Source organism: Prionailurus viverrinus, chromosome C1 (genome assembly GCF_022837055.1).
Source record: "Prionailurus viverrinus isolate Anna chromosome C1, UM_Priviv_1.0, whole genome shotgun sequence".
NCBI lineage: Eukaryota > Metazoa > Chordata > Mammalia > Carnivora > Felidae > Prionailurus > Prionailurus viverrinus.
The window spans coordinates 36,084,533-36,096,345 of record NC_062568.1 but is presented as its reverse complement, the minus strand read 5'-3'; the positions used below and the strand labels follow the sequence as shown (position 1 = coordinate 36,096,345).

Here is an 11,813-nt window from a genome sequence, read left to right as displayed (position 1 = left end):
ATGCATGACTTGAGCCAAGTGAGTCCAAGAGGCAGAGGTGTAAGAGACTGCACCACCCAGGCACCCCTACAGAGGAGCATTTGGAACTGCAGATGCAGGATGGCACCAGTAGCCTTAAGGGAGAGCAGAGCTCCTAGTCCTGCATGCTGATCCTCAGTGTGTAACAAGCCCAATTATTTTATAACTATCATTTACTCCTTTTCTCTAAATCTCCAAGAAACTAAGCAATTATTTTTGTTTAGATTAAAATTTATTAAATACATACCTTTTTATATAAAATAAGGCATCTGTGAAAAAAATTTCTAAGACTAGTTGTCATATGTTGATCAATAATACCTACAAATTCAGGGATAAGGGGCGCGTGGGTGGCTGGGTCAATTGAGCATCCAACTTGATTTTGGCTCAGGTCACAATTGCAGGGTGGTGGGATGGGGACCCTCACTGGGCTCTGCACTGAGCTTGGGACCTGCCTGAGATTGTCTCTCTGTCTCCCTCTACCCCCCTCCCCTACTCACACACGCTCTCTCTCTCAAAAATGAAATGAAATGAAATGAAATGAAATGAAATGAAATGAAATGAAATGAAATGAAGTGAAAATTCAGGTATAAGAACTGTACATGCATTATCTCTTTTAATCTTCCTATTATGCTTATAAAAACTGTGCAAGGGGTGCCTGGGTGGCTCAGTCGGTTAAGCGTCCGACTTCGGCTCAGGTCACGATCTCGCAGTGCGTGAGTTCAAGCCCTGCGTCGGGCTCTGTGCTGACTGCTCAGAGCCTGGAGCCTGTTTCAGATTCTGTGTCTCCCTCTCTCTCTGACCCTCCCCTGTTCATGCTCTGTCTCTCTCTGTCTCAAAAATAAACGTTAAAAAAAATTAAAAAAAAAAAACTGTGCAAGCTCTCCTCCTCCTCTCTTTCTGACATGTATACATATGTTACACTATTATAATATATATTTAGAAAATATAATAGGAATGCATTTATAAAATATGTAATCATATAATACGAGTATGTCGAGTATGTCTATATTTAAGATGTATCTATGCCTACATTTATATCTCAGACTACTATATCAATGTTTATATATTTATATCTGTACTATACTTACATGTTTATGAGATATTAAGTTCTACAATAATCATATCCAATATTATTTAATTATACTACAAATGATTCTACTACCATTCACTTTTATCTTCTGGGAAGAAGTATTTAAACATATCCAATAAATAACTGGCTGGTAAGTAAATATTTTCAATGTCAAGTGTCACAACTGTAGCCAGTTTATATATCTATATAGAAATAGATGATATAAAGATATAGACATATTAAAACACGCTATGAATGATACACAGCTGAAGTGCAAATCTTTCATATATTCATTGTAAAAATAAAGATTCCCAATAATGATTCTCTGCCCAGCGTGTGTCTACCATACTGTGGAGGTCTGTCTTTATTATGTTTTCGACACAAGTAAAGAATAGGAACTATAACAATCCTTAAAGCTCTTGCTTAAAAGACTTCAGGTTTTATTTAACAAACTCTCACAAAATTCAACTTTGCAGCAGATGAAGCACTGTCCAGTAACTTAGTAAAAGCTATAAAGACACATTTATCTCTGATTCAGCATCCCAAAGCCAATCCTGGGATATCCCACAAATTTATGGAGCTTCAGTCTGCATTATGATAATACATTGAGCTGTCACAATTTCATATGTCCTTTTGTCATTTTAACTGTTTGCCTTTGGCTTATCTGCTGTTGTACACTCAGATGAGTGGTTATAGTTGTGGGATCGATGAAAAAAGTAGAATTTAAGAAAAGAGAAAAAAAGAATAGAGTTTTTAAAAATGAATTGTGGCTAAATTCAGTACTTGGAAAAATAATAAATGTTAAAACACTGGGATAAAAATTGAGCTTCCTAGTTTCATTAGCCAATTCTATTTGGCTGCAAATCAAATTCCCATGATTATAATATAATCCTGCTGTTGACATTCATTATAAAACTCTGTAAGTCTCTCACCAGACTAAAATCCTTTATCAGAGTCAAATGTCATAATAAGATAAACGTATTTTCTTGTGAAATGATAGTATAAAGTACCGCCGTATGCTATGAATTGAAATTTTGTGTTCCCTCCCACCAAATTCATATGTGGAAGTCCTAACCTCCAGGGTGGTTGTGTTTGGACTAAAGAAGTAATTAAGACAAAATGAGCTTTAGAGGTGGGTCCCTGATCCTATAGGATTAGTATCCTTATAAGAAAACACACCAGAAAGCTCTTTCTCCCTGCATGTGCACAAAGAAGAGATCATGGGAAAATAAAGCAAGTTGGCAGTCACCTACAAGACCCAAGAAGATGCCTAAGAAACTAGGTACCTCGCTGGTACCTTGATCTTGAACTTCTCAGCTTCCAATACTGTGAGAAATAAGTATCTGTTGTTTCAGTCACCCCGTTTATGCTATTTTGTTATAGCAGCTCAAGCTATCTAATATACCATATCTTCCAGAAGTAGTAGTTTACCTGCTCTTCTAATATTTCTAGTGTTTAGTATTTAGTGTGCTCTTTTAAGTATTTAGGTTAAAATTCAGCAATAAATTTTATACAAGCTATGATATTGGAGTCCAGAAATAGCTGTATTAAGCAGATGAAGAATTTTACTTAAAATTTTTTATGTTTTTATTTTCTTTTTGAGAGAGAGAGAGAGAGACAAATTGCGTGTAGGGGGAGAGGCAGAGAGAGAAGGAGACACAGAATCTGAAGCAGGCTCCAGGCTATGAACTGTCAGCAGAGAGCCTGATGCGGGGCTCGAACTCATGGGATGGTAAGATCATGACCTGAGCTGAAGTCAGGCATCCAGCTGACTGAGCCACCCAGGTGCCCTGAAGAATTTTACCTTAACAAATATTATATTCTTTGACAACCTAAATTGACATATATCCAGAATCATACACATAAAGGAGCTAGAAAATGAAGCACAAACAAAAAACAAAACCAATAAAAGGAAGGAACTAATAAATATTAGAGGAAAACTAAACAAATAACAACACCAATAAAAACCACAACAGAACAGATCAATAAAACCAGGGGTCTCTGGCTGGCTCAGTAAGTAGAGCATGTGACTCTTGACCTTGGGGTTGTAAATCCAAGCCCCACCTTGGGTGTAGAGATTACTTAATAATAAAATCTTCAGGCCTTGCAGATGCTGCTGCCCAGGAACCACCCACACTGTCCAGCCATGGTCAACCCAACTGTGTTCTACGACATCACCATGGGTGGCGAGCCCTCGAGTCAGGTCTCCTTCAAGCTGTTGCACACAAAGTTCCAAAAACAGCAGAGAACTTTTGTGCTCTGAGCACTGGGGAGAAAGCATTTGATTACAAAGTTTCCTGCTTTCACAGGATTATCCCAGGATTTATGTGCCAGGGTGGTGACTTCACATGACATCATAACATCAGCAGCAAGTCCATCAATGGAGAGAAATTTGATGATGACAATTTCATCCTGAAGCACACAGATCCTGGCATCCTGTCCATGGTGAACACTAGACCCAACACGAATGGTTCCCAGTTTTTCATCTGCACCGCCAAGACCAAGTGGTTGGATGATAAGCACGTGGTGTTTCGCAAGGTGAAGGAGGGCATGAACATCGTGGAAGCCAGGGACTGCTTTGGGTCCAGGAATGGCAAGACCCCCCCAGCGGGAAGATCACCATTGCTGACTATGGACAAGTCTAAAACTTTGGCTTGTGTCTTATCTTAACCATTGGACCACTCCTTCTGTAGCTTGGGAGAACACCCCACCACCCCCATATGCTCAAAATTTCCTATAATCTTTGTGCTTCTGCTGCAGTTCCATGGTCCCATGATTTCCTTACTCTCCTCCAAGTTTAGCTGGATTGCAGAGTGAAGCTTATAATTATGAAATAAAAGTGAAACAATAACAACAAAATAATAATAATAAATAATAATAAATAAGATCTTTAAAAAAGAAAAGAGAAATAAGAACTGATACCTCAGAAATACAAAATATAATAAGAGAATATTATGCAAAATTATGTGCCAACAAACTGGACAACATAGAATGAGTGGATAAATTCTTAGAAACATATAAACTCCCAAAACTGAATCCAGAAGAAATAGAAAATTTGAACAGACCAATTACCAGCAATGAAATTAAATCAGTAATCAAAAAACTCCCAACAAATAAAAGTCCAGGGCCTGATGGCTTCACTAGTGAAGTCTACCAAATATTTAAACAAGAATAAATACCTATTATTCTCAAACTATTTAAAAAAATAGAAGAAGGAAATCTTCCACAATCATTCTATGAGGCCAGCATTACTCTAATACCAGAAAAATACACTACAGAAAAGAGAGAGAGGAGATAGAGAACTACAGGCAAATATCTCTGAAGAACATAGATTTAAAATCCTCAACAAAATATTAGCAAATGAAATCTAACAATTGGTTATAAAACTCATTCACCATGATTAAGTGGAATTTATTCCTGAGATGCAAGTTTGGCTCAATATTCGTAAGTCAATCAAGGTGATACATCACATAAAGAGAAAGGGTAAAAACCATGTGATCATTTCAATTGAAGCAGAAAAAGCATTTAACAAAGTACAACATCCATTTATGATAAAAACTCTCAACAAAGTAGGTATAGAGGGAATATATCTCAACATAATAAAGGACATATATAAAAACTCACAGCTAAAATTATACTTAATGGTGAAAAACCTAGAGGTTTTTTCCCCTAGGATCAGGAATAAGACAAGGATGTCAACTTTCACCACTTTTACTCAACATAGTACTGGAAGTCCTGGACACAGTAATCAGATAAGAAAAAGGAACATAAGGCACCCAAATTGGTAAGGTGAAATAAAATTTTCACTATTTGCAGGCGACATGATACTATGTATAGAAAACACTCAAGACTCCACCAAAACACTACAAGAGCTGATAAATGAATCCAGGAAGGTTGCAGGATACAAAACCAATAAACAGAAATCTATTGCATTTCTGTACAGCAATAAGGAAGTAGCAGAAAGAAAATTTTTTAAAAAATCTCATTTACAATTGCACTAAATAAATGAATGAATGAATGAATGAATGAAATACATAGGAATAAACTTACGCAAAGAAGTGAAGACTTATACTCTGAAAACTATAAAACACTGATGAAAGAAATTGAATATAGACACAAATAGATGGAAAGATATTCCATGTTCATGGATTGGGAGAACCAATATCATTAAAATGTCCGTGGTACCAAAGGTAATCTACACATTTAATGCCATGTATGGAAACACAAATTCCTGAACAGCCAGGGCAATCTTGAAGAACAAAGGTAGAGAATCACAATTCCAGATTTCAAGATCTACTGCTACAAAGCTTTCGTAATCAAAACAGTACGGTACTGGTCCTAATAGACACACAGATCAAGAGAACAGAATAGAAAGCCCAGAAAACAAGTCGTGTTGAGTGGTAGAGATGATAGGGATTTTTTTTTCTCAATACTGGTATTTGTGGTGAGAATGGACATTCTTACCTTGCTCTTGACATTAACAAGAATTCTTTAAGGTTTTGTTCTGTTTTACAGTGCTAGGTATTGATTTGAGGTTTACATGGTTTATCAAGTTACAAAAGCCATTATGCATTTTTATCAAAAATGTGTTTTAAATTGACTTGACAGCCTTTTTATCATCTATAAATATAATTGTGATTTTTTTTACTTAAAGAATGATTTAACTGTAATTTTATTTCTTCTTCTTCTTTGTTTCCCCCCACCCAGTTTAAATAATCTTAAATCTCGGTATCAGTGGTATATTCTCTACATAAAAGGGGTTAGACATTTTTTTTTTCTTATAACTTGGTATTAAGTAGCAATGAAATTATATGGTATTTGAAGGTTTGATAGATGACTCCTATAAAATGTTTTTGTTGTGGTAATTTTTGAAGCACACTTTCTTAAATTTTTTACATCTTCTATGTAACTGGTAGGTTTTAACTGTCTATTTCTACGGGGGTCAGTTTGGATAAATTGCATTTTGCTAGACAATTTCCAGTTAACCTATGTTCTAAGTCTTATTTTTCTAAGGTTGTGTGAAGAATCTCTATTTTATTCAAAATACCTTCTGTTTTGATAGCTTTTTCCTCCTTTCATTGTTTATTTTGTAAATTTCTGTTTTCCTTTTTCCCCAACTTAGGAAAGCTAATGGTTTTTCTATGTTGCATATTCATTAGATCTACATCTATTTTGCTTTTTAATTTACTAAGCTCTGTTTTAACCTGTATTGTTTCCTGTCTTAGAAGTTCCTCAAAATGATCTTCTGATTCTTTTTCTAAGCTTTTGTATTGCATATTTCCTGTAAGTACTTCTCTTTGCACTTTTATTTTCATTTTTAATTATTTAAAGCTACATGTTCCCTTAGATTTGGGATGTAATTATCCTATTTATCCTAAGATTGTGCATTTTCATTATAGTAGTTTTAACAAATGCCACAATTGTATTTAAATTCTCCCTTTGACACAAGGTTGCTTAATAGAGTTGATTGTTTTAAGTCACCATTAGAAAGTTTACTTTATTCTTGTTATATTTGAGGTGAGATGAACAATGTTATCAAAGGTTCTATGACTTGTCCCCTCCCACTTCAGGAAAGCCACAGGCAGTGTTGACTTCAATTAGATCTTCTTTTGAACAATTGTATGGGATTTACTAGCCAGGAAATAATGAAGGGAGTATTTACTAGAAGAGCTTTAGTAGTTTATGTGTAGTCTTCAAGAATGCTTTTTGCTGGGGCGCCTGGGTGGCTCAGTCGGTTAAGCGGCCGACTTCGGCTCAGGTCATGATCTCGCAGTCCATGAGTTCGAGCCCCGCGTCGGGCTCTGTGCTGACAGCTCAGAACCTGGAGCCTGTTTCAGATTCTGTGTCTCCCTCTCTCTGACCCTCCCCTGTTCATGCTCTCTCTCTGTCTCAAAAATAAATAAACGTTAAAAAAAATTTTTATTTAAAAAGAATGCTTTTTGCAAATAAATTTAAACTGTATGGATTTAAAGATTTGACTGGCTGGAAAAAGGAAATTAGTCATGTAGTTCTTTACCTACATGAATAACAAAGTATAAAAACTAAGAAAATTTGCAATGGCTTAAAAGTCTGTGTCCCCCCAAAATTTATATGTTGAAACCCTAATCCCAATGTGATGATTTTTGAGGTGGGGCCTTTGGAAGATAATTAAGTCATGACGGTGGCACCCTCATGAATGGATTATTATCTCTATGAAAATAAATCAGACAGGTAGCTCTCTTTCCACAATAAAAGGATACAATGAGAAGTCTGCATTCTGCAACCTGCAAGAGGGCTCTCAGAGAACACAACCATGATCTTGGACTTTCAGTATCCTGAAGTATAAGAAATAAATCTCTTTTGTTTATAAGCTACCTAGTCTATGGTCCTTTGTTATTGCAGCCTAGACTGACTAAGACAAGGACCAAATTAAATGTTTTTCTCTGAATTAACATACTTATCATACGTACAGATGGTTTTTTAATATTTAAGCTTTATAGACTATTTTCTGTCAATATTTATAAGTGAGCATTGTTAAGCTTTTTAATTAAAGTTGTTGGAAAAATTAGAATATGTTAATATTTTAAAAATTGCAAATACTGTCCACCAAGGGAATGGATATTATGCATGTTGTTAAAGGAGGCATCACAACATTACAACACACTACTGTGTTTTAAAAAACATATCAATTGTATAAAGGAAGAAAAACATGTACTGTCTTATACTTTCTAATGTGATTGTTTGCTGGAAGAAAGACATGTATTGTCTTGTATTTCCTAACATGATTGTTTGTTACATCATCTATCATGTATCTATCTATTACCTATATATTTGTCTATCATCTATCTATCTATATGTATATGTGTATAGTTTGTTTTAGTTATATTTTAGGGAATTAGTTGGAAGATTTGTATTGATATCAATTAAATTTTAATTTTACCTATCAATAACAGTGGGAATTAGGATTTCATAGAGCAGTAAAATTGTCAAGAGTGGATTATTGACATCCAAGCCTATATTTCTAAAGCGTTGTCATAATTTTTATGTTCCCTAGACCATCTTTACATCTCTTTGATGGTTACTCATTGATCTTCTTCAGAATGAGAATGAAGTACTAAAATCTACTAATATTAATTTCTTTTTGTTTATCTTCCATATCATATCGTTTATATTTTACCAAGGCTCTTGGGTATTAGGGGGTGAACAGATATTCATAATTATTACATCATTATTACAAATGTGTGCCATAACTATTAAATAGAATAACTATTATAGTTGTCTCACTTTATCTTTTTTGAATTTAGGGTTCAAATTTTTATCTTAGTTTGAATTTAGGGTTGGTTGCCTTGCTTTTTCTTTCCTTTTTCTTTTTTTCAATTTATTTTGGGGGCACCTGGGTGGGTCAGTCGATTAAGCCTCCAATTGTTGATTCCAGCTCAGGTCATGATCCCAGGGCCATGAGAGGGAGCCCTGGATCGGGCTCCATGCTGGGCATGGAACCTGCTTTAGACTCTTTCCCTCTCCCTCCGCCCCTCGCATGCACATGCTCTATCGCAATCTGTCTCTCAAAAAAAAAATTATTTTTATTACTTTTTACTTTACTCTGACCTCCATTTATTAATATGAAAAAGTAATTTCTCCTGATCCTCCTCACATTTTAAATGACATTATTATACTTTGCCAATACATATAGAATCTACTACGTTTCACTCCTATAGACTCTTATAATCACAACTGTCATCTAATAATTATAACCATTTGTCATATTTTACTAATCAAGTTTTACTGGATAAAGTTTGTTCCCTAATATGTTCTAAGAAAAGGCTGATAAGGAAATTATTTCTATAGATCTTACATGTTTAAAACAGTTTTTCCAGAAGCCTGATCCTTGAAAGTCAGATTGGCTGAAAATAAAATATTTCATTTATACTTTTAGGCTTCCTAAAAATGTTTTTTTCCTTGTTGTTCAATTTTGAGCAGTGCCTTCAAAAAGTCATATGATGAACTGAATATATTTCCTCTCTCATGACTTCATTGTTTACCTGAAGGCCTGAAGTGTTTTTTTATATTGTTTTGTTTTGTTGTCAGTGTTTTTTGTTTCTTTGTTTTTTAATTTGGTAGTTTTCTCTGTTATGTTTCAGAGATGTCTGTTCTGTTCTGGGTTGACTTCCCCACTTATATAATGCATCTTTTTTTATCAGTATATATCTTCTTTCATGTCATGTAGACATTATTCAATTTGAGTTATTTTTAAAAATATTAGAAGGATAAGTTTGTTGCATTTTTCAGGTTTTTTTTTCCTTTGGATGTTCCAATTATGCTGTCCTTATGTTGGAAATTTTTGCCTGGCTGTATATAATTATTTTATTTCTAAAATTAAAAAAATATATATATTGGCTTTTTTGTTCTTATCTTCTATATCATTTGATATGTCCATTACTTCATCTACTCCCCTTGTAATTTTTATCATTAGTCTTCATTGCACATAAAAACTGTGATCCAAGCCCAAAAGTAATTTAAAAGGAAGGAAAATGTATATGAATTCAATAGACTTAAGTTTAAAGTTTTACTTTCAAACACCAAGTTGTTGGTAAATCATGATACATAAAAGTGGTCCGAAGTAGCTATGGAAAGCAGTTTCCCCTTGATTTCTTGCATGTAAGTGAGTCAACTGACAGAAGGAATACTTTTCAATAAGCATGTAAGAAACTGTCATAGCAAATTGAAGTTGAAAATCAGGTTCATAAATATAGGAAAAGGAAGTGACTGTAAATGAAGTGGTAATAAAATTATTATCTGCTGCCAGATAATATAGAAAAGGATAGGACAATGTATACACTGGTAGGAGTACTACAGACAACTAGAATAAAGGGAGGGAAGAAAAAGGTTTGTACCCAAAATAGTATCTATTGGGTTTCTGGATAATTCTTCCTCCCATTGTCATAAATCCTTGACTTTTCTGAAAAGAAAATCCAGTGAGGCATAAGGAATGATTCTAGAAACTTTAGCATTTTTTATATTATAATGTAATTTTACTATATATTATTTTTGAGAAAAAAATTAAATATGGAGAAAAATAGCCATATTAATGATGAGAAGTTGTTTAAGACTGGTATCCCAGATTAATCTTTACCTTTCTTATCTCAAAACTTTCCAAGTCCTTCCATAGTAAAATATACATAATCCATTTTTATTATAATTAAAAAAAATCAATTGAATTTTTGCAGTATTTTTTCCTGGAGAATTACTTTGAAGAAAAATGAATAATAGCACTCATTTAAATATTTGTTCAGTTTGAGCATTTTTTAATTCCCACCTAGTGATTATTACTTCTATTAGACAACTATGATCTAATCCTGGTAAATCACTCAATTTGCACCCATGAAAGGAAAGGCTGACAAATACCAACATTGAAATCATCAATTTTAATTCACCTCTTTCTGAGACAGCTATCTTTTGCCTAGAGGAGATTGGAAAACACTATGAAGGGACCAGCATTTCATCACCCAGAGAGAGATGACAGCTAAAGTCATCCAAGTACACATAAATGAACATAGAGATGGCTTAATAGCTTAACCTGAGTTAATTGTGTGTCCCCTAATCTCATTCAAAGAACAAAGTATCCAAAAGTAGACCTGCGGAGGAACTTTAAGAGGAGGCATACACATAGAGGGTCATTTGGAAAATATTCTCAGCAGTTCATGTATGAATATTTTTCTCCATACAACTGGGACTAAAGCTTCATTCACTTGAAGGTCCAAACAGTGAATGTTAACAAGTAGGCTTTATCATCAATAAGAATCTAGCTTTAATACTGTTCTCCAACATAAATCTTCTATGTGCTTGGGGAAAATTCCAAATTACTTTTTCTTAAGATGTAAAAATGAATAAATACAATATCTTGATAGAAGTGTGTAAGGATTAAATTATGTGAGCACATAATTATATGACTGACACATAGCAAGTCTTCACTCAAGGTGAGTTTCTCTCTTGCCCTACATTTTCAAATCACCTGTTGTTCACATCTGTATATGATCTGCTCATGTCTATGAATAGCTATGCGCAATACCCAAAAGCAACCTCAGAAGTAAGTATAAAAATCAATCTAACAGTGAGCAATGAAGTACATACATTTAATGCCATGCTGTAAATGGTAGGGTAAGAAAATAAAACTTTTCTTGATGTATATATGTTTGTATCCTATTAAATTTTGTATTTTTGAATGTATTCTGTATGTATTTTAAGGTCTTATAATGCCTTTAATTTAGTAGATAATCACATGTAATTAATGAATAAATGGATGTATACTGTGAGTGCTTGCTAATATTTTATTTTACTTGTATGTGAACAAATGTTTGGAGATCACTAGTTTAGTCGGGATAACCAAACCCATCTTTGGTAGTGGTTGTGACATTCTGCACAGATGTACATCGCAGAATAAACTGTAATTAATTGCCAAATTTCTTTGTGTTAATAGAGAAGTATTTTATAAACGACTGAGAAAACCATTCCTGAGAAGAAAAAAAAAATAATGAAAGGACACACACACACACACACACACACACACACCAAAATAGCTCTGCCTGAATATTATTAAATTCCTGACAAAGAAGAATCAGAGTAGATTGTTCAAGGGCTAGAATAAGAGGCATGATCTGAAGAATAGTACACCCATTCACAAGCGAGCATTTTCCCACTCAACCTCCTTGGCATATAAATTAAATATAGCAAAGAAAATGGGTAAATT

General features: G+C 34.2%; 1 pseudogene; it reads left to right on the top strand.

Annotated features, from left to right (window-relative positions):
• Positions 1 to 3,233: 3,233 nt before the first annotated feature.
• LOC125173829 (peptidyl-prolyl cis-trans isomerase A-like) lies at positions 3,234 to 3,732 on the top strand (annotated as a pseudogene).
• The last annotated feature ends 8,081 nt before the right edge of the window (positions 3,733 to 11,813 follow it).